The 23,960-nt window shown below is 38.5% G+C and overlaps 1 protein-coding gene and 1 pseudogene across 1 annotated transcript in view; both read left to right on the forward strand.

Annotated features, from left to right (window-relative positions):
* FAM19A2 (family with sequence similarity 19 member A2, C-C motif chemokine like) overlaps nucleotides 1-23,960 on the forward strand; it is a 568,280-nt gene that overhangs the window by 175,884 nt on the left and 368,436 nt on the right. The gene's annotated exons all lie outside the window — the stretch shown is intronic.
* On the forward strand, nucleotides 21,213-23,852 carry LOC102185986 (annotated as a pseudogene).

A 23,960-nucleotide genomic window follows, 5' to 3' on the forward strand; every position in this document is an offset into this window, starting at 1 on the left:
TGGTATCTTCATGATCTGTAACTTTCACTACTTTATCTGTAGACATAGAGATTTTGTTACTCTAAGTTACATAGACATAATAGCAGCTTTAATGTGTTAAACCTAGGCAGCATATTAAAAAGCAGAGACATTAATTTGCCAACAAATGTCCATCTAATCAAAGCTAAGGTTTTTCCAGTAGTCATGTATGGATGTGAGAGTTGGACCATAAAGAAAGCTAAGTGCTGAAGAATTAATGCTTTTGAACTGTGATGTTGGAAAAGACTCTTGAGAGTCCCTTGGACGGCAAGGAGATCAAACCAGTCCATCCTAAAGAAAATCAGTCCTGAATATTCATTGGAAGGACTGATGCTGTAGCTGAAACTCCAACACTTTGGCCACCTGATGCGAAGAACTGACTCATTTGTAAAGACCCTGATGCTGGGAAAGATTGAAGGCGGGAGGAGAAGGGGACGACAGAAGATGAGATGGTTGGATGGCATCACCAACTCAATGGACATGTGTTTGAGTAAACTCCAGGAGTTGGTGATAGACAAGGAGGCCTGGTGTGCTGCAGTCCATGGGATCACAAAGAGTTAGACATGACTGAGCGACTGAACTGAACTGAAAGTGTTAAAATTCCTGGATTATTGTTAGTTGTGTTTATATTAAGAATGTAAACTAGAAAGCTTTGGTTAATTCAAACAACAGGATATAGATGAAAGGGAAGGAAGAGTTTGTAACCTGAGTTTTCCTGGTACCTAGAAAACAAACAAGCAAAACAATCCATACCTTCTTAATACCCTCTGTACCCACTGCCTCCTCTCTTTCACAAAGGAAAATAATGTTAATTTAGGATCATACTGTTAGTGGATTCTCAGGTACTTCTGTATGTATCTGAAAATATGCATTTCAAAGATGAAAAGGTTTGGAAACTGTGAAGAACAGTTAAAGTCTCATGAGTAATTAATAGAATATTTTTGAATTTAACAGGATGATATTTGCTTTAGAATGTTAGAACAAGTGCCACTTGTTATTTTTTAGTGCTTTCCTTTGTTTGGTCTATTTTTCCAAAATGATTATCATAATTGTTAAGGCAGCATTCAATCTGATGGCAGTAAAGCTTTTATAAATCTTAATAAAATTCCCCAGCACGTGGTTTCAACCAATGTATAGGGATTTATGGGTTTAATATCAGATGGAATTATCACATATTATATGATAGACAACTTAGGCCTTTCCTTTGAAGAATAGACTCCTTGCAAGGTACTTAGTATGTGACATATTTCCAAAATTATTTGAAAGCAAAACAAAACACCAACAGGTAAAATTTAAAGATTATTCTGACTAATTCTTGAGATTCAATTATTGTATAATTTTCATAAGTGCAAATATTACTTATCCCTGTGAAATAAGGCAGGATTTAAGCCAAACACTGAAATATTAATTAAAGTGGCATCTTTTCTATTTTTAGAAATGAGAAACATACTACTTATAAATATGTTACATCATCACTTATGGCTGATATCTCTAGCTCCTTTTTTTGAGGTTCTGAATTTTATTTTATAAAACCATCGAGATTGGTAGAAATTATGAAGTTTTGAGGATGAAGACTCTAAAGGATGAAGGAAAGACGAGGTGATGACAATTCTGTGTTTAGGTGAATCCAAAAAGTGATCACTACGGTAGGTTGTGCTCAGGCCTGGGCTGTAGCACAGTTAATCTTGGAAGGACAGAGTATATTGAAAGGCCACCTCACTGGAATGGAACAGATGATAAAATGATATATGCAGTTTAATACGGTTGATGAGATGCAGAGACCATTGTTAAGAAGTATAGCAACAAACAAAATAAAGGCTTGTCATGGAGTTATAAGTGTTTTGACAGTTAAGCTAACATAACATAATGCAAGTGCTTAGGACTCCAGGCAGACCTTTAGGCTGGTAGGACCAGAGAAGCCATTCCACTCATTGCAAGTTCTCAGCCACTAGAATGGCATTTAGGGCAAGACTCTATTCCAGCAGAGAGGCTGCCCAGATGAAGCCAAAGTTGCAATTTTGGAGGAAAACATGCACTATACATGATACTGAACTAAAGACTTGAGTGCAGAAACTAGAACTAAATATCGGAATTTGGTTATAAGCACCTGGATTGAGCTAACATCTAAGGAGACTTATGTTGATTCTGTTTGATGCTAAATTTTGGGCTGGAGTTGCTCATGTTTTTGTTTATGATCTTATTAATATTTTCAATAAGATTAGGATCCTAAACTCTGGGGCACAGTTGAGACTTCAGGTTAATTTTGATAATGAGAAGAGAGCCTGGGGACAGGTAGGATATCCCATGAAGGACTATTCTCTCTCCTGGGAATTCCCTTCGGGTATGGAATGTTTGGCATTGTGGAGGTCATCTCTCTTAGAGACTTTCCATCATGATCATTATTTAAAATACAGTTCTTTAAGGTGTTAAGTCTACATGGATAAGTTAAATGCCTCTTGGATAAGATTTATAACTCTGAGTCCAAAAATAAATATTAAATAATAAAAGAATGCTGTCTCATTTGCTTTTCTGGATACTTGGATTTTAATCAGTATTGGAATCTTCTTTTAGAACTTAAAGATGCATGAAAAATTATCTTAGAATGAATTAGGTTAGTGTTTGAAAAAAACCTTTTAGGTCCTGTGAGAAATCTTTATTAAACCATAAAGCTTTATTTAATATTCAGTGTGGTAAAAAAACATGATGTTATTAAAATGCTTAAATTTTACATTGTAATGTGCCATATGGTTTGTGTCCTAAGTTGATTTTCCACTCTTTATCAAGGAGAAGAATAAGTAAGTATACACATGATTCTGATTGTGACCTCCAAATTCTATCTCAAGATTTCCTAACCACATAGCTGGTTAAAGCTGTCCACCTGACCAGAAAGTCCATTTTATTAATACACATTGGTAGGAAATATATTTCTTTTTGGCAGCAATAAATTCTAGGTACTTCTATGTGAATTTTCTTTAGCTGCTCTGTGCACAAAGTTCTCTTGGAGAGGAGAAATATCTTTTAATTATTACTGTGAAGTTAAGCAGACACAGTTTCATTAATCTACTTTTACTACCTATCTCATTGTAATAATTACTGGAAAATAATTAAGGAGAGAACTGGATAGCTACATGCAAAAGAAAGAAAGTAGACCACTATCTTACCTCATACACAGAAATTAACTCAAAATGGAATAAGGGTTTAAACTTAAGACCTGAAACCATAAATCTCCTAGAAGAAAACGTAGATGGTAAGCTCCTTGATGTACCTTAGGAATAATTTTTGACTCTCACACCCAAAGTAAAAGCAACAAAAGCAAAAATAAGCAAGCAGGACTGTATCAAGCTAAAAGACCTCTGCGTAGCAAAGGAAATCATGATTTCTTCATCAAAAGAAAATAAAAATGCAACCTACTGAGTGGGAGAAAATGTTTGCAAATCATGTACCCCATAAATGGTTAATATCAAACATATAAAGAACTCATACAATTCAGTGACAAGAAAGAACCTGATTAAAAAAAGAGCAGAGTATTCTCAAATAAATAATGTACACTGCAATCGAAAGAAATTAGGAAAAGAACAAACAAAGCCCAAAGTCAGCAGAAGGAAGGGAATAATGAAGATCATAGGGAGATAATTACAGTAGAGACCCCCACCCCAAAATAATCGGAAAGATAAATGAAACCAAGAGTAATAGTACTTCTGAGTGTTAATTCAAGGAAAACAAAAACGCTAATTGGAAAAGATAATGAACCCCTTTGTCCATTGCAGCACTGTTTACAACAGCCAAAAAATGGAAGCAATGTAAAGATCCATTGATGGATGAGTGGATAAATTGTGGTACATATATGAAATGGGATATTATTCAGCCATGAAAACTTGGATGGACCTCAAGGGCATTATGCTAAGTGAAATAAGTAAGACAGAGGAAGACAAATATTGTATGATGTTTCTTATACATAGAATCTTAAAAAGACAAGCAAAACAACTAAGCTAATGGATTCGGAGTGGTGGTTGCCAGAGGCAGGGGTGGGAGAGAGGAGAAATGGGTGAAGGGAAGTCAGAAGGAAAATAAATATAGTTCTAGTTTCAGTGCTTGACTAATTTCAGGAATCATTTCCCAGAGTTCAGCAGTCCCAATGGAGATCTGTTACTATGTAGTGGAAAGAACATGAATTTTAGAGGCAACAGATGAGTTTGACTGCCTTTTTTTTAAAAAAAAGAAAACAAAAACAGTTACGGCTCTCTGATTCTGGACAGTTTGCCTAAGATTTCTATATTTCTGCTGTGAAAGGTGACTAACAACTCCCTCAGAAGGTAATTGTAGATACTAAATAAAGAAACAGTTAACATAATGTTGGCATATTTTGTAATTGCACTTAAAGTTCAGTTTTCTTCTCAACTCTTATTAAGCAGTGGAGGCTACGTCTGCCTCATCAGATTGTTTTAAGAATTAGTGATAAAAATGTTTTGAATAGTAAGGTCCTGTAGACTTGTAAGAATTTGTTATACTTCTTTTCTGCTAACAACTGATGTCGCAAAAATGTTTTGAGATTTTCTCATCACATGACCTGTTGCTCCCTTGACCGGAAAGGTCATTTTAAAGGGAAGGCAAGTGTTTAGGTAATTTCTATGAAATTCTTACATGTTTCTCTTTAATCCAAATTCAATTTGACCTCTTTCCCCTTTGGTCCTATGATACAGCACTTTTCTCTGTCCAGCAATGACCTCTTAACCTCCTTAGTTGGCACTTTCTTCTGTTCCTGTATATATATAACCAATGTTTATATTAGTTTTCTAGGGCTGCTGTGGCTTAGAAAATGTGTGGCTTAGGGCTTCCCCAGTGGCTATTGGTAAAGAATCCACCTGCAATGCAGGAAACATGGGAGACACAGGTTTGATCCCTGGGTCAGGAAGATCCCCTGGAGAAGGAAATGGCAACTCACTCCAGTATTCTTGCCTGGGGAATCCAACAGACAGAGGAGCTCGGTGGGCTGCAGTCCTTGGGGTCGAAAATAGTTAGACAAAACTTAGCAACTGAGCAAAGGGCTGCTGTGAGAAAGTACCAAAACCTGGATGTCTTAAAACAAGAATAATTTATTGTTTGATAATTCTAGTCCCTAGAAATCTGAAATCAGAATGTATGCACAGCTGTGCTCTCTCTGAAGGCTCTGTGGGAGAATCCTTCCTTCCCTTCTCTAGCTTCCAGTACACGTTGGTGTTCCTTTATGATTACATGGCCATCTTCTCCCTGTCTGTCTTTATGTTCGAATTTCTGTTTTTTATAAGAATACCATTCATATTGGATGAGGGTTCATCCTAATGATTTTACTTTACCTTGATCCCCTTTGTAAAGACTCTGATTCCAAATAAAATCACATCCTGATTTGCTAGGGGATGGTTCTAGGACTGCAATATATCTCGTTTGGCAGGGCTAGCTCAGTTAAATCCATAACAGTTGATATTCCCATGCTGACCACAGACACTTTCGGATCCTCTCTTGCCCTGTAAATCATTCCATCTCCCTATGAGTTTAATGACAGCTGTGGTGTAACGGAATGAATGTGGTCTTTGGAGTGAGACTGTCTTATGGTGGAGCCTATTTCACTTTCTAGTGAGTTAAGCAATCTAAACATCATACCTACAGGGGCCTGCTGAGTGGTCCTCTCCTATTCAGGGTCCTTCCTAGCAAATGCTTAGAATGATATTAATATAATATTGGCCAGATCCCCCAGTGGGTTTGCCTTCAGAAATCTTAGTTTACCAAGTCAATGTGAACATCCAGAAACAACCTTGTAGTATAAAAGGCTCAGACAAAAATCACTTGGAAGAATGTCAAAGTGCGGTCCACAGACCAATAGTATCACGTGGGAGATTTGGGGAAATGCCAATATTTGGACCCCACCTCAACCTATTGAGTCAGAATCTCTAGGGGTGGGTTTGGGCGTCAGCGGTTCTTACGCATTTTACTGGTTAGGAAGTACTGAATTCAACTGGGCATGGATAAGACATGGTGGACATCAGCCACGGTGGTGGCAGTGGGGTTTATTGTTGGACTGCACTGGCGCTTGTGGTAAAGAACCTGCCTGACAATGCAGAAGACTAAAGAGACGCGAGATGCACGGTTCCATCCCTGTGTCAGGAAGATCCCCTGGAGAAGGAAATGGCAACCCACACCAGTATTCTTGCCTGGAGTATCCCATCGGCAGAGGAGCCTGGCAGGCTACAGTCTATAGGGTCACAAAGAGCTGGACACGACTGAAGCAGCTTAGCACAGGCACTAGTAAATATGCATCTCAGGATTTTCTAAGCAACAGGTGGTGCTCCTTGAGGTCCCCTCTCCTTGAGGTCCCCTTTCTTGAGTTCTTAGCAGCAATCCTAGGCATACTAATGGTAAATATGGCATTGATACTGAGGCAGTGTAACATTAATTTTATCTGAGTTACTTTAAAGAGTCTTATACTAAGCTCCATTTGGCAACAGATCTCTCTTGACACTGCTTAATGCCCTGCTCTCAACCATCAAATTTCTGCTTTACAACTGATTGTCCAGAGTAAGAATCCAGTGAAAAGCATTTCTCTTTTTTTTTTTTGAGGAAATATGTTATGCATATCAGCCTCTTATTATCCTCTCCAGGGGGACCTGTGTAACATAAATTATAGTGATTTATTAGGAACGGAGAACCTATTAGAGTGTCCTTACTCAGCGGTTTTCATGGAGTGCTCTATAAGTAGAAGAATGTTTGTCATTGTTGGATGGGTTCAGAATAAATAAAACAGAGAACTAGTATTTGGTGCATGGAGTTTGACGCATCAGATGAATTTGTGTATCCTCACAATCCAGTGTACCCGTGGCATTTTGTACATGCATATTAGGAATTCTGATTCTGCATTTCCTGTTCTGCATTTTCTCTGCCTTTGAGCTGCTGATGTCTCAAATCGAATGTGGGATCTAGAATATCCTTTGTGGGCCACTTGTGACAAGGACAGAAACTATTACACTGTTTTAGAAAAGATGCAGGCGTCTTCTGAGGCAGATATTGCAAAACAGTAATGCCATGAAGAGCAGTCAGGTCGGTGAATGGGCATATGGGAGAGGACTGGGTGAGGAATTTGGGAGTAATCTAATTTCTTCCCGGGAACTTGATGACTATCATATACAAATGGCTTATTTTAATTTCCTGTAATAATTGAGACTTAAAATACACTCATGGTGGAAAAGATGGGTAAAAGGAACATGGATTTCCTTCCTGGGGACCTGATATGTTGTACTTCCTTGCATAGTACTTCTAAGTGATAAAATGAAATGAGGATCCTGGCATTCCATTTTTTCCTCTTCCTTTATGTATGTCTAGAAGTTTTTCTTATATACAAATGAAGTAATAAAACTGATTAGAGTTGATATTCATGTATGCAGATAAGTACTCATTTTTCTAAAATTTGTTGAGCGTCTGCTCTATGGCTAGTATGGGGTACAAAGGTGTTTAGGCTATTTTGTTTCCTCCAAAGAGATTTCAATCTAGTAGAGGAAACTCAAATGATCAGGTATGAAAATTTATGTTGTCAATTATCTTTTATCTTGACCAAGTAATAAATTGTTTCAGCAATAATTATTAATTATTGCTCTATTCTATAAAGTATAGGAATGACTCTCAGATTTCAGTGCACATCAGAATTTGGTATGCAGGATCTCTTGTGGATTTTTTAAATATAAGTGATCAGCTTCTATCTCTGCTTAATCTTATTCTATAAGTCTGTAGTGGGACCTGGGCATATATATTTGTAAAAGGCAGTGCAGACAATTCCGATGCTAGCAAAAGCTCTTGAATCCCTGCTACAAGAGCTTAGAAGCAGATATACATTATTTACTTATGGCATAAATGGTTTCAAAGTCATATGGTTTTTTTTAGCTGTAGCATGCAAACTCTTAGTTGAGGCATGTGGGATCTAATTCCCTGACCAGGGATCAAACCCAGGCCCCCTGCATTGGGAGCACAGTCTTAGCCACTGGACCACCAGGGAAGTCCAGTAGCATTGACATACACACACTACCATGTGTGAAATAAATAGTGGGAACTGGCTATAAAGCAGAGGAGCTCAACTTGATTGTCTGTGGTGGCGTAGACAGGTGGGTTGGGAGAGGGAGGGGGTATATGTGTGTATATATATAGTTGTTTCACTTTGTTGTACAGCAGAAACGAATATGACATTGTAAAGCAACTACACTCCAATTCAAAAAAATGGTGGGGCTGAGAGGGAAGTTCCAGGGGGGAGGGAACATACATATACTTATGACTGATTCACGTTATTGTATAGCAAAAACCAGTACAACACTGTACAGCAATGATCTTCCAATTAACAATAAATTTTAAAAAGTGAAGAAAAGCAATCATGTTATTTTGCAGAAGTCAGGAATTTGTCTGGCTTTGAGCCAGAATTCCAGTGAGAGCAGTCCAATGAGAGCAGTGGCTGTTGGAGACTTCAGCTGGCCCTTGGGTCAAAGGGATTCAATTGGCAGTGTTTATCCATCCCAGTTGGATGCTTCAGGACACTGGTTCTTGCTTCTTGGTTACTGGTTTGAATGAAACTCATCCTGCACAGATGGGCCATGGTTTGTGAGCACAGATGGAGAAGGAACAATAAGTTCAGTGGTACAGCCCACACATGGGAAGGAGTGAGAGAGAAAAAGAGACAAAATCTGAAGGTGGAGGCACTAAAAACAACTAACTTTCACCTGGTCAGTGTTATGACAGAAAGCATTTGCTGATAGTTCTTAATGCGTGTGTACATAGCAAGTCTTTTAGAAGCTCATCCAGATTTACTTGATTTATTGCCTCTAAATAACATGATAAATACCCTCCAAGCACACACTGTATAAAAATCACTAACAATGCAGCAGGACTGAAGTAAAAAGAAACCTCAGTGACAAATTACATGCTTTTCTTAAAGCAGAAGGAACCGAGTTAATGAGGATGGAAACAGTTGACTGACATTCTGTTCTAAACAATAAAGGTCTCAAGTTAGTACATGAGACTTCTCTTTAAAAAAAAAAAGAATTACTCCTTCTGGTGACACAATGTCTTCATTGTCAGTATTTGATATTTGCTCTGGCTTTGAAATTTGATTTTTTTAGTTTTGTGATGAAAGTATGAGAATATATTCATATATGTATATATACACACACATGAGGATATACTTAAAGGAGCATAAAATATATGGACTGTAGCCCACCAGGCTCCTCTGTCCACCGAGTTCTCCAGGCAAGAATACTAGAGTGGGTTGCCATTCGCTTCTCCAGGAGATCTTTCTGATCCAGGGATCGAGCCCCAGTGACCTGCCTTGCAGGTAGATCGTTTACCACTGAGCCACCAGGGAAGCCCATAATCATTGCTACATATTCCATATTTTATAACCCTCATTTACAATTTATTTCCCATGCTAAGTTTTAGCAAAGTCCCACTCCCCCAGCATTACTCCTAGGCTGTTTGGTGAACACAGATGCACAAAAGGCGCCTGAGGTCTAAATGATCCAGATAAGTGAATGGACAATGAAGAAATATACAACCAGTGGTCCTATGTCCGCTGCCAAGGAGGCAGCTTACCTCATTTAGAACATCTCAGGAGGGGTTGACCAACTGATCCCCCTTCTCTTCTGTAGGTTTGGAGAGCTATCGTTTCTCTGACAGCTGTAGAACTTCACTCTTTAATTTCCTCTTGCCCTACCCAGATTGTTTGAAAAATCACTCATTTCCTTATAGTATCCAGTATTATGTCATTGCTTGAAGGATAAAGGTCAGACTCAGTATTAAGATCACCTACAAGGCCTTATGGCAGTGATTCTTAACTGGGGATGGTTTTATCCCCAAGGGCACATATGGTGAAACCTGGAGACATTTTGATTCTCCTAGGATGTGAGGATTAGGGAATAGTGCCACTGCCATCTACCATGTAGACACAAGAGATGCTGTTGAACATCTTCCAATATGCAGGGCAGGTCCTCACAATAAAGAATTATTAACTGCAAATGTCAGTAGCAGTGCGATGAAGAAACCTTGCCCTGTGGTGTCTAGCCACTGCCTGTTTCACCAGCCTAATCTCTGGCTACCTTCTTATTGCACTGTGCCCTCCAAGGCACACTGGTTTCCTTTCAGTTCTTTGAATAACTCTGTCCCTTTCTATTTTTAGGCTTTTGCATTTGCAACTCTCCATATTCAGACCCCATTTCTGCTTCTTTCATTTGTCTTTCATAGTAGGAATTTACTCCAAATCCTTTAAAGCTCAGTTACCAGCACTCCTCAAGCACGCATTCCGTATCTCTCCCCCTAGGTTAGGTGGCCTTATCTGGAAGATCCCTGAAGAAAGAAATGGCAACCCACTGCAATATTCTTGCTTGGGAAATCCCATGGACAGAGGAGCCTGGCAGGCTACAGTCTATGGGGTCGCAAAAGAGTCGCACAACAGCAGCAAATGCTCTTAGAGCACCGTGTATTCCTGTGCGTTTGAGCTTAATAACACCCTAAGTGTATTGTGTAATTGGTTGTTCACATCTTACCTTCTTTCTGAGAGTATAATATGCAGCAGGGAAGGGCCAATTCAGTTTTGGATCTCCTGGGACTCTCATAGGGCTTTACACTTTGTAGTCACTCAATAAATATCTCTTGAATGAATGAGTGATCAAATAAGTGATTTATAAAGTGATTTATTGAGTAGACCTACTGCTATTTTGACACATTAGCTGGGAGTGACATCTCTCCTCTAAATCTATAGAGCATTTTCAAACTTAAACCATGTCAGTTATTAATCACATACTGTTGTGTAGGCTGCAGTCCATGGGGTCGCTAAGAGTCGGGCACGACTGAAGTGGCAGCAGCAGCAGCAGCAGCAGCAGGGCGTTGAGTAGAGTTCCATGTGCTTATACAGTTGGTTCTCATTAGTTACCTATTTTATACATAGTAGTGTAGTGAAGTGAAGTTGCTCAGTCATGTTTGACTCTTTGCAACCCCATGGACAGTAGCCTACCAGGCTCCGCCGTCCATGGGATTTTCCAGGCAAGAATACTGGAGTGAGTTGCCATTTCCTTCTCCTGGGGATCTTCCCAACCCAGGGATCGAACCTGGGACCCCTGCATTGCAGGCAGACACTTTACTGTCTGAGCCACCAGGAAAGCCCCCCATCTCCCAATCCCTCCCACTACCCCTTCCACCTTTTGGTCATGGCTTTTTGGGTATGGTAGTTTTGTTACAAGTGCAAAATCACTCGCTTTTTTTTTTTTTTTAATCATCATACCTTGCTGTCCTTATTCTCTCTCACTCCAATTACATTTGACTGACTTCCCTGGTGGCTCAGATGGTAAAGCGTCTGCCTACAATGAGGGAGACATGGGTTCAATCTCTGGGTCGGGAAGATCTCCTGGAGAAGAAAATGGCACCCCAATTCAGTATTCTTGCCTGGAAAAATCCCATGAATGGAGGAGCCTGTAGGCTACAGTCCCTGGGGTCGCAAAGAGTCAAACACGACTGAGCGACTTCACTTTCACTCAATTCCTACTTTATCTTTGCATTGTTTGATTTTTTTTTAAATTAATGACTATTACTTTATATTCAGAATGATGAGTAACATTTTAAAATTCTATTGGAATTGGACTGGATTCTAGGATTGTCTCATCCAATTCCCCAAAATATAATTTTATAGGAATTTAATAACAAGACTATAGCACAAAATATGACTATGGGGAAATTGGTGAGAAATTTAATTGAAGATTAACTATGTACATTAGAGTTGAGAATAAGAGATCATATTATGATCCAAACATCCTGCTTGGCTCACTGTCTAATATATACTCGGTCAAATATAGTTAACATAATTAGGCAGCTTACATAAAGCAGAGGTGTTCATCCTCTAGATTTTTCAAATAGAAAACAGACTGAATATCCTTATTATATTGATTAATCTATTATTCTGGAAAAACTTGAATGAACATTACAGCTAAAGAGAATAATGAGAAAACTTGAATTATGGGCCATTATGTATGAATAAATTTGTGGAGAATGAATTGACTCTGACCTTTCCTGTTGTAGGCAAGTCTGTAAACATTTGAGTGTGTACATGTGATTTGTCTTCCAAGTGATGCTTAAACATCCTCCTGTCCCTTCTTAGGGTGTGGGGTTGGCAAAAGGAGTTGGGGACCAAGAGAGGCGAGACATCTACTGCTTACATTGCTTTCTATTGAAGAAATGTGTGATCTGTTTTTAGCCCTTGAGTCAAAATGCATCAAATTGCTGTCCATAATGTCATGTACCTGTTACACACATTTGTGTGTTAACTGGATGTGATAATTTGTAAATACCTGGACTTTGACTTACCCACCTTTGTTCCCAGCCTCTTTCAGTCTCAAGCTATACAGTTAATTTTTCTTGAATGATATCAGATTTAACCATATGAAGTTGCTGATATTCAGCTATTATTTGACCTACACAAATGACATTTTCATATGGTTCAGTTTAATAGAAATGAGTGAATGGATGAACTTTAGATTTGTTTTTTTCCATAGAGAAACAATGTTCTAAGTGATAGTGAAACAAATTTGAAATAGTATTGTTTGCTTAGGCACATAATAGTTCAAGTAGATTTTCATAGGTTAGGCAGGAAACCTAGCCATTTTTAAAACCATTGATTCTGTAGGAAAGTGCATGTCAACTACAAAATTCAACTTGTATATGAACATTTGATACAAAATGTATTCATAAATTGGTGTCATAAATCATTACACCTGTAAGAAAGTTCTTCATATTTTGGCAGGATCATTGATAGAAATTTCTCTGCTAGTTTTTTGGTTTAGGATCAGTAATTAGGAATAGGTAGAGAATTTACATGATAAAGTCAGTGTTGTTGGAATCTTTTTTGATATTTATCTAAGGAATACAAAAACACAAATTTTACGAGGTGCATACACCCCTATGTTCATTGCAGCATTTTTCCCAATTGACAAGATACTGAAACGACATATATATATATATATATACATACACACACAATGGGTCCTTTCTTGAGGCATTAATTCATTAATGGAAACCTTGGTCACAAGAGAACTGGATCTTTGAAATCTAAAGAAATGTAGCAAAAATGTGCAGAACTAATAAAAGCAAACATCTTTCCTAGGTGCTGATACATTCTGTATCAGTGATCTGCAATGAGTAAGATCATTTTTAGTCATCATCTATTTCCTGCTCTTAGGGTTTGGAGAGTTTCTTTGCTCATGGATGTTAAGATCTCCAAACACACAGGGAATATATGCAGTTTCATGAGAAACCTCATGATGAGAGTAGGCATATGGTAGTGTTTCATCAGGAAACACAGGAAGGGTGATATTTCTGCCAAAGGGTGATGTAACTCACCATAATTTCAGCCTTGGAAAAGCAAGGGTAATTACTTAGCTCACTCTTCTCCATGTAGAAGTTGAACTAACTTTCTAGGTGCCACTGTGACATGGCTGAAGGAGTGAGGTAGCCATCCATGCACGTGTTTCCTTGCAGGGAAGATCCTTACTTGGGGGATAGGAAGAGACAGAGGTTTGGATCATAGGTTTTTATTTACTCTTTATTTATTTATTTTTTGTTTATAATTTTATTTTATTTATTCATTTTTTTAAAATTTTTTTTAACCTTTTTTTTTAAAATTTTTAAAATTTTAAAATCTTTAATTCTTACATGCGTTCCCAAACATGAACCCCCCTCCCACCTCCCTCCCCACAACATCTCTCTGGGTCATCCCCATGCACCAGCCCCAAGCAAGCTGCACCCTACGTCAGACATGGACTGGCGATTCAATTCTTACATGACAGTATACATGTTAGAATTCCCATTCTCCCAAATCATCCCACCCTCTCCCTCTCCCTCTGAGTCCAAAAGTCTGTTATACACATCTGTGTCTTTTTTCCTGTCTTGCATACAGGGTCTTCATTGCCATCTTCCTAAATTCCATATATATATGTTAGTATACTGTATTGGTGTTTTTCTTTCTGGCTTACTTCACTAAATCCTTGATGATATAACAACAGCAACAACAATGATAAAAAGTCATGAAGAATGGAAATCATTGCTGAGGAGGAGAATATTCTTAGGTGAGAATGCTGCTTCCTTTTCTGATTTTATTTTTTAGATAAAAAGAGGAACATGGGAACTTCAACATACTTTTCCATTTGCCTGATTAATATTGAGCAGGAGAAACTAACAACACTCTAAATGCTCATAAATATAAGTAGCTATAGGCAGGTTTGTTATTTTTTCTTATTAGAAGAGACCTGGAGATTTTTCTTGAATGCATCAAGAAGTCTTATATGATGATTTTTTTTGAAGGAAAAGCAAGCAAAACCCATTATTACTGTGGAACTTAATTAAAAATAAGATGAGAAATGATATGATTGCCAATCCCTTAGGCTGTAAACACTTCATGTGGTGAGACTAGAAGTAAAACTAAAATTATTATTATTACAGGTACAATTATAAGCATAATGCTTTGTATTCGCTATAACCCTTTTATATACTGGTGTTTTCGAAACCATTCTCAGAACAATTGTCACAGATATTGGCAAAGTTTGATTCAGTCTTAATGTGCATGTTCTATTAATATCAATGGTTATTACTGGATCCATCAGAAAACATTTGGGGTTGAATTAAATTGAGAGGAGTCATATTGTTGAATGAAGTTCTGTCTGTTCTGTTTCTCTGGTCTGTTTTTCCCTCGTCGTAGCTATCTCCTTCTGCTTTGTATGTTCAACATTATTCTTTGTGTTAAAATTAGCAGCAGAGGTGTTCGTAATTCATCACTTACCACTGATCTCTTGGACTAACACTTGCTTTGCATTTCCAGGTTGGTATTATGCCATCAATAACTGCTTTTTTAAGTACACTTGCCAGCCAACTTTTAAATGTTATTTACATTGTGGACCATATTTCCCCAGTTTGATCATTGAAAGCAAGCAGGGCCTAATTAGAATCTTTGCTGTGTTACAAATAATTTACTGTTTCTTCACAATATTCCTTATACTATATCAGCTATATATTTTTTATCAGATAAGAAATTAAATTGGTCTGGAAAATTCATTCTGAAAATATTAGAGCACACTTGAAACTAAATAAGATTGGTAATACAGTAGGTCACCATAAATATTTGCATTATGCTCCATATGCTACAAAATATAGGTGATCAGAAGTGACACCATTTTGGAACGTGGAGACCTTTGTGCTTTTATTGCAAGAGAAATTTATAGCCTAGATGACTATTAAATTTGTGTTCTCCAAGTTCTCAAGATAAATGTGCACAGCAATGTGTATTCTTTATCACGTTCTGTGAATTCATCAGCACTGTCTTGGTCTAAAAGTTCTTGGCTTTCGCACTGGACCCACCTTTTGATCTTCTCATGTATTTATTGGGACACACCTTGTCTTCTTACTCATGTCAGCCAGCCCCAATACAAACTTTCAGTCTTCCAGGTTACACCCCACCATGTCCCATACCTAACTATTTCAGCTTCTGTACACTGTCCCTTATAACACTCCTCCCTGACTCCTAAAACCGCTTCCTGGTGCTTTCTAGAGCCCATGGACTGTTATCAGAAAAATCTGTGATAGTTTTAGACTTTTCTCTGTATATTGCTTTTACTGTCTTCATCTGACATTTAGCTTTCTCTGCGGTTGCTGTTTTCGTGTCTAGCCTGGCAAGGAGTGGCTATGTTCCTCCTGTGCCTCCGCTTTCTACCCCCAGGCCTGGTGATGGGATCAGGTTTTCCTTGTTCCTCATTGCTGTTTTCAGCCCATGCTCTGGCTTCCTCCTAAACTCCTTTAAACTGCTCTTTCTCGTTTCCTTGGCCTCCAACTCCCTTGGGTCTTCTCTTTCTGTTTCTCCAAAGTTTCCCTCATGGCTCTCTCTCCACCTTAATTTTTGGTCATTGAAATGTACACTTAGGTGATCCTTACCATACCCTTGTCTCTGAGTTTCTAGGAGTTATCATCTCCATTATCTTCTAACCCCAACCAGCTGCCTCCTCACTCTGCCACCGTCTGGCGGTTTCTAAGAATTCTGGTGTATTTTCACTTGATCTGAGCTTCTCCTCCTGAACAGTGAAATGATGAAAATTAATGAGTGGTGGGAATGAACATTGTGAATTCCTCCTGTAGGATAAATTGCGTACTTTTATGTTGCTAGAATATACATGAGTGACGCCGTGGAAGAATTGTTGTGATGACTATATGGAGTCAGAAGAGATCTCAGTGGGAAATAAAAGTACTCTAAAAGCAGTGCCCTATGTTAATTCTGAGGTCATTTTTTCCATATACTGGTGTGATGCTATTGCTATGTTCATCCTGATTCTCCAGAAACTTCTCTAGAGCCCTGTGTGGGGTGTGTGTGTGTGTGTGTGTGTGTGTGTGTGTGTGTGTGAATGAGAGAGAGAGAGTGAGAATAAGAGAGAGAAAAAGAGAGAGGAAGGAGAAATTCCTCTCCTATGTAATATCATCTATGTAGCCATGATCATGAGAGCTAGAGTCAACTTTCCTCATCTGGGTTTATTGTTCTGGCCATTTTAGAGAGACTTTGACCTCTGTTTTAACTAGTGAAGTGATATAGAAGTAGAGAGTGATTGCACTTTCTCTTGCCTTAATAGTCCACAGTTTTTTTGTGGATGGGTAAAGGGGAAGAACTGTTTGTCTCGTCACCTGAGGATGTCCTGCCGTATCGTCTGATAGGCACTCTCCCGTGTGAATTTAAGTGTCTCAGGCGTGGGGCATAGAAACTATAGTGCGTAGTTTACTGGAGTTGGTAACTTTGCAAGCAGAAGACATGCTGGTTTTTACCTGCATGACCTTAGATGGGTCACATCTCTGAATTACTCAGAGATACCATTTTATTATCTATAAAATGACTACGATAATACCTCCCTCACAAGCATAATATTAATGTTGAAAAGAAACACACAGGGCAACCTGTCCAGCACGTCAAGCACATGCCAGGTCTTCCATAATTTGATGGCTTTCTTCTTTGCATCTCAGTCGACCCCAACAGTGCTGCCACTGAGTGTTTCCCTTGTAGATTATGTATCCCAACTCAGTGGTTCGAAATAGCTGGCCTGTTTTCACTTGGGATAAAAATATGAAAGCTGTTTAAAACCAATCATTTGAGTTAAAATGTTACCTAATTTTTAATTAAAAATTAAATACATCAACAACATTTTCCATTTTCACTATTTATCATATTGTTCATTTAAAATATCCATCTTTATACATTTTCTAATGTGTATCTATTAATTACACATTAAATACACATTTAGCCCATGTATTAAGAGTGAAAATAATTATGGTTTTTGTGGCATGTTATTGTTATCACAGTACAGATAATGAATGCCAGAGATCCCTCTTAGATATGTATTAGATGTGAAGGAGGGGTTGACGGAAGCAAACAAGAACTGAATAGTTTGGTCTACAGTCGTCCTTTGGGGTGGTTGTACTGGCTGTTATGACAGATGTCCCTTTTGCTGCTTAATAAACAAAGCTGATTTTGCTCTCACATTTGTTCTTGGCTCCTACCTTGCAACAGGTGGCCCATCAACCTGGTGTCAACTTTGCAACTGCTGGCTGTCAGGGGCTTTGAGAACCTTCTGTTATGATTAAAGCAATAGTTTAGGAGAAACTTAGGAAAACTAACTGAGTTTACACAATCTGTTTAAACTTTCTTGTAATCTGAGATGGATTCTAGGTACTCATGTGATGCTTTTCTTTTGTGCTGTGTTGACATGTTTGACCATTGGGGCTTCTATCGTTGGCCACATTGTGAGTACTGAGTTGCTGGCAGCTGAGAATTATTTCATAAATGTCTTTTCTTTGAGCCTTAGGTAGAAGTGGTCTTTTTCTAAGACCTACTGATTTCTTACCCTGCTGACAAAGAGGTAAGGTTCAGAAGTTAAAGATGGGGAGAGAGAGGGGAGACACACCGTGGAGGGGTGAATGAACACTGGTCTTCCTTTCCCTTCCTGGTCCAGCTTTTGGTAGACAGACTAGGTCCTCAAGCTCAGACTTATCATAGAAAATGAGTATGAGCATGAGCTTTGTATACATTCCTTGAGAACTTGATATGGCGCTAGAGTGGTAGAAAAATATTTGGGGAATTTTCTCTCTTTGGAAAATAAAACGCATCCATGACATGGCTTCCTAGGATTTGAACCTAACCAGTTTGATAACAGAGCCTGCCTCTATAGCTCTGATGAGTCAGGAAGTAAACATATAGACTGAGGGTCAGAATCCTTTCACACAGAAAAATGGATGACTGATTTGGATAACATGGAGATGGGAGATTTTTGGCCACTGCACCTCAGAATGCCTGAGCTCTTTTCTTAGTTCTCTGAATCAGCCTGGTGATGGAAAAGCATTAGAACATGCTGATGAAGCCTGTGAGTGGTACAGATACCTGGATTAGAATCTCCGCTTGATCATTTTCTACCTTTGACAAATGGGTAAATTAATTAAACCCTGTGTTCTTCAATTTCTATATCTCTGAAATGGGAATAACTGCATAGAAGATTTAGATTACAAAGATAGAGTTCAAACTGGGGCTGGCATATGGCAAAGTGCCACATATGAAGATCTTTTTTTTTTTTTTCCTGGAGCAGGAGTTAAATTTACTCTCTATAAAATAGGATAATGTTGATGTACTATGCAAGGAAAAAAAAATCACTAGATTGTTTTGGGATTCTTATATGAAAATGCTACATAAATATAAGTATTATCAATCATAACACTAGCAAAGAGAAACTATGAATCTTTTCTTGCTTTGCTTGTCACAATGAATTTCATTTTCTTAAAAAAAAAATTATGTAACTCCTCTTAATTTTCCCTAGTAACTTTTTTTATCCTTACTCTATTGTCCCATGAACAACATTAATTTATTTGATTGTAAATATTATCCTCTTAGTCCATACCTTATGTCTAGGGCCATGTGCAAAGTCTCCATATGGCTTGTTGATTCTTTGTCTTGCAATCACATAAAATGCAATCAAAATAGTAACTTACAAGTAATTTTCTTGGTCCAACCTAGAAAATTTTCATTTACATATTTTAAGTTAGGCTTTTAGTTCAATGATTTTGTCTAATTTCATAGTTATAAATATGTGGCAGATGTCATTTGCTGCTGCTGCTTCTGCTAAGTCGCTTCAGTCGTGTCCGACTCTGTGGGACCCCATAGACGGCAGCCCACAAGGCTCCCCAGTCCCTGGGATTCTCCAGGCAAGAACACTGGAGTGGGTTGCCATTTCCTTCTCCAATGCATGTAAGTGAAAAGTGAAAGTGAAGTTGCTCAGTCGTGTCCGACTCTGTGCGAACCCATAGATGGAAGCCCACCAGGCTCCTCCATCCATGGGATTTGCCAGGCAAGAGTACTGGAGTGGGGTGCCATTGCCTTCTCCAGATGTCATTTAGCTAAATTTAAAAATTAGGATTAATTATTGTAGAAATAGTGCTTTTAATATATCATTCTATGAACCATGGGAGAGCTATTATGCAAAACAGAAGAATATTCTGTGGAAAAATATAAGTCTTTGAGCTATTGGTTTTTAAAGGAAAGACCCTAAAATTATTATGAAATCGGATAAGTTAGGACTATAATTTCAAGCTGTGTTCTGATTTATCTCATGCTGTTTGATATTGCTACATAAGTGATGCCAGCATGGTCAAGCATTTAAATGCAAATTTATAATTCTAAGTGCTCTCCTTTGTTGAAGGCATTTTGTTTAAGCTTGGAATCCCCAAAAGATTTACCACAATTTTGATTTCTTTCTGAAATGGAAACCTTTGATAAAAATAGGAGATACAGAGAATAAGCCAAATAATAGCATTAATCAGCAAATTCAAAACAGGCCATTGCCCAGGCTCTGCAAACCAAAACACAGTTGGACAGAGTGACCCTTGTCTGCCAGCTGATAGAGGAATCAGAGCTGTTTGTGAGAAAAAAGACAGAATATGCTGCACGAAAGGTCAAGTTGAGCTGGAGCTGAAAAGAGAAAAGCAGATTAGCAAGCAGATCAACCTGTCATAGTGACAAGGGATGTTTCCAGGCTTTGCCAAGAGACTGGAGGTTCCCATTAGCCAGAAGGAAGCAAATCCATCAGGGGTTCACCTCAGTGCAAATTGTGGGGAGACCTGGCAGAGAGGGGATCATGTGCTCCTCTCTCTTCTTTGTGTGACTTCTCACATTGGCTACATCCATCTGCTCAGGTCAACCTTCCTGACACAAGTGAGCAATGGAAATCACCTAAGTGGAACACCTAACCAACCTTCCCATTTCACCAGAGGTTTGTCAGAGGGCTAGAGAAAGGCAGTTGACTAATTCTGACTAATCTTTTTCATGGTTAGTGTTTGTTTATCTAAAAAGCATGATGTGAATGCCCCTTCTAATTATTGCATTATTAGATTTTTTTAATCCCTTAAGATATAAAATATTAGTCGTCCTCATTGATTTGGTTTCCAAAAGTGCTAAAATATATATGGTATAAAAAAATGAAACAAGGTTGATTGTTTGCCATGTTAATATATGTTATTTTAAAGTCTAGACTACTTACTCATTTTGGCTTTCTGTACAGTGTACATAGTAGGTGCTCAATATTTTTTATTAGAGTTTTTCTCTAGGTAGAAGCTCTAGTTTGTATTGCAGTTAAGATGGAAAACCAAAACTTAAAAATCAGAACTAGAAAATAAAATTTGGATTTGGTTACAAGTTTTCTTATAAAACATATCTTTCATTACAGGCACACCTCATTGTATTATGTGTTACTTTTTTGCACTTTGCAGATACTGTATCTTGTATGAATTGAAGTTTTGTAGCAACCCTTCATTGAGCAAGTCTGTTGGTGTGATTTTTTTAAACAGCATTTCTTACTCTGTGTCTTATTTTGATAATTCTCACAATACTTCAAGTTTCTCATTATTATTATATTTGTAGTGATGTGGTCAATGATCTTTAATGTTAATTGTTTTGGGGTGCCTAAACCTCACCCATATAAAGCACAAACTTAATGGATAAATGTGTGTATCCTGACTGTTCTACTGACCAACTCTTTCCCCATCTCTCTAACTCTCCTTGGGTCTCCCTATTCCCTGGGACACAACAGTATTGAAATCAGGTCAATTAATAACCCTATGGTGGTCTTTAATGTTCTAGTGAAAAAAAGAGTCTTATGCCTCTCACTTTAAATCAAAAGCTAGAAATGATTAAGCTTAGTGAGGAAGGTGTGTCGAAAGTTGAGATAGGCTGGAAGCCAGACATTTTGTGTCAGGTAGCCAAGTTGTGAATATAAAGAAACATTTCTTGAAGAAAATTAAAATTGACACTTCAGTGAACACACAAATGATTAAAAAAAAAAAGTGAAACAGTCTTATTGTTGATATGGAGAAAGTTGTAGTGGTCTAGACAGAAGATCAGACTAACCACAAAATTCCCTTAAGCCAAAACCTAATTGAGAGCAAGGCCCTAACTCTCTTCAGTGATTTGAAGCTGAGAGAGGCGAGGAAGCTACGAAGAAAAGTTTGCCACTAGCATAGGCTCACTCATGAGGTTGAAGGAAAGAAGCCATTTCCATAACATACAACTGCAAGGTGAAGCAGCAAGTGCTGATGTAGAAGCTGCAGCAAGTGATCCTGGAGGTCTAGCCAGGGTTATGGATGATGGTGGCTACACCAAACAACAGATTTTCACTGTAGACAAAAGAGCCTTCTATTGGAAGAAGAGGCTGCGTAGGACTTTCATAGCTAGAGAGGAGAAGTCAGTGGCTCTGGCTTCAGAGCTCAAAGCATAGGCAGCTGGTGGCTTGAAGTTGAAACTAGTGATCATTTACCATTCTGAAAATCCTAGGGCCCTTTAAGGCTTATGCTAAATCTGCTCTTCCTGTGCTCTAGAAATTGAATAACAAAGCGTGGATGACAACACATCTGATTACAACATGGTTTACTCAGATTTTTAAGCCTACTGTTGAGACTTGAAGTGAAGGGTTAGCTGCTCAGTAGTGTCAAATTCTTTGCGACCCCATGGACTATAGACCTCCAGGCTCCTCTGTCCATGGAATTCTTCAGGCAAAAATACTGGAGTGGGTTGCCATTCTTTTCTCCTGGGGATTTTCCCGACCTAGGGATCAAACCTGGGTCTCCTGCATTGCAGGCAGATTCTTTACCATCTGAGCCACCAGGGAAGCACTGTTGAGACTTAGTGCCACAAAAATTTTCTTTCAAAGTAGTATTACTCATTGATAATGCACTTGGTCACCCAAGAATTCTGATGCAGATGGTCAGTTCAGTTCAATTCAGTCATTCAGTCGTGTCCAACTCTTTGTGACCCCATGGACTGCAGTATGCCAGGCTTCCCTGCCAATCATTAACTCTCGGAGCTTACTCAAACTCATGTTCATCGAGTCGGTGATGCCATCTAACTGTCTCATCCTCTGTCATCCCCTTGTCCTCCCGCCTTCAATCTTTCCCAGCATCAGGGTCTTTTCAAATAAGTCAGCTCTTTGCGTAAGGTGGCCAAAGTATTGGAGTTTCAGCTTCAGCATCAGTCCTTCCAGTGAATATTCAGGACTGATTTCCTTTAGGATGGACTGGTTTGATTTCTTTGCAGTCCAAGGGACTCTCAAGAGTCTTTTCCAACACTACAGTTCAAAAGTGTCAGTTCTTCAGCGCTCAGCTTTCTTTATAGTCCAACTCTCACATTCATACGTGACTATGATATATGAGATTACTATTGTTTTCATGCTCACTAATGCAACATCTGTTTTGCAGTTCATAGATCAAGGGGTAGTTTCCACTTTCAAATCTTATGCTTTAAGAAATACATTTCATGAGGCTATGGCTGGTATAGATAATGACTCCTCTGATGGATCTGGGCAAAGTAGAGTTGGCCCTTGAATAATGCAACTTGAACTTCGTGGGTCTTCTATGCAGATTGTTTTCGATAGTGAATACTGAAGTACTACATGATGAACCTGTGGATGCTGAAGGCCAATTGTAAGTTACTTGCAGTTTTGAACTATATTGAGGGTTGGCATCCTGAACTCCCTCATTGTTCAAGGGTCAACTGTAAATTGAAAACCTTCTGGAAAGGAGTCACCATTCTAGATGCCATTAAGGACATTTGTTATTCATGGGAAGAAGTCAAAATATCAACAGTAACAGGAGTTTGGAGGAAGCTGATTCCAGCCATCCTGGATGACTTTGAGAGCTTCCACACTTAAGTGGACCAGGAAGCATCTGCAGATGTGGTGGAAATACCAAGAGAATTAGAATCAGAAGTGGAGCGTGAAGATGTGACTGAACTGCTGCAATCTCATGATAAAATTTTAGCAAATGAGTTCCTTCTTATGGTGTGCGAATAAATGACTTATTGAGATGCAATCTGCTCCTGGTAAAGATGCTCAAAAGACTGTTGAGATGACAACAAAAGATTTAGAATAGTACATAAGTTTAGTTAATAAAGCAGAAGCACAGTTTGAGAGGATTGATTCCACTCTTCAAAGAAGTTCTGCTGTGGGTAAAATGCTATCAAACAGCATTGCATACCATAAAGAAATTGTTAGTGAAAGGAAAGGTCAACTGATGCAGCACATTTCATCATTGTCTTTTTTTTTTTCCCAAAGAAATTGCCCCAGCCCTCCTAACCTTCAGCAGCCACCATTCTGATCAGTTAGTAGCCATCAAGATCAAGGCAAGACCCTTCAGCAGCAAAATACTTGGGACTAGCTGAAGGCTCAGATGATAGCTGGCATGTCTTAGCAATAACATATTTTAATAAAGGTGTGTACCTTATTTAGACAATGGTATTGTACACTTAATGGCTACAATGTAGTGTAGACATATAGGCATTATGAAACCAAAAAATTCATGGGACTTTTACCTGTATTGCACTGTGTTGCAGTATT

Source organism: Capra hircus, chromosome 5 (assembly GCF_001704415.2).
Source record: "Capra hircus breed San Clemente chromosome 5, ASM170441v1, whole genome shotgun sequence".
Lineage (NCBI taxonomy): Eukaryota > Metazoa > Chordata > Mammalia > Artiodactyla > Bovidae > Capra > Capra hircus.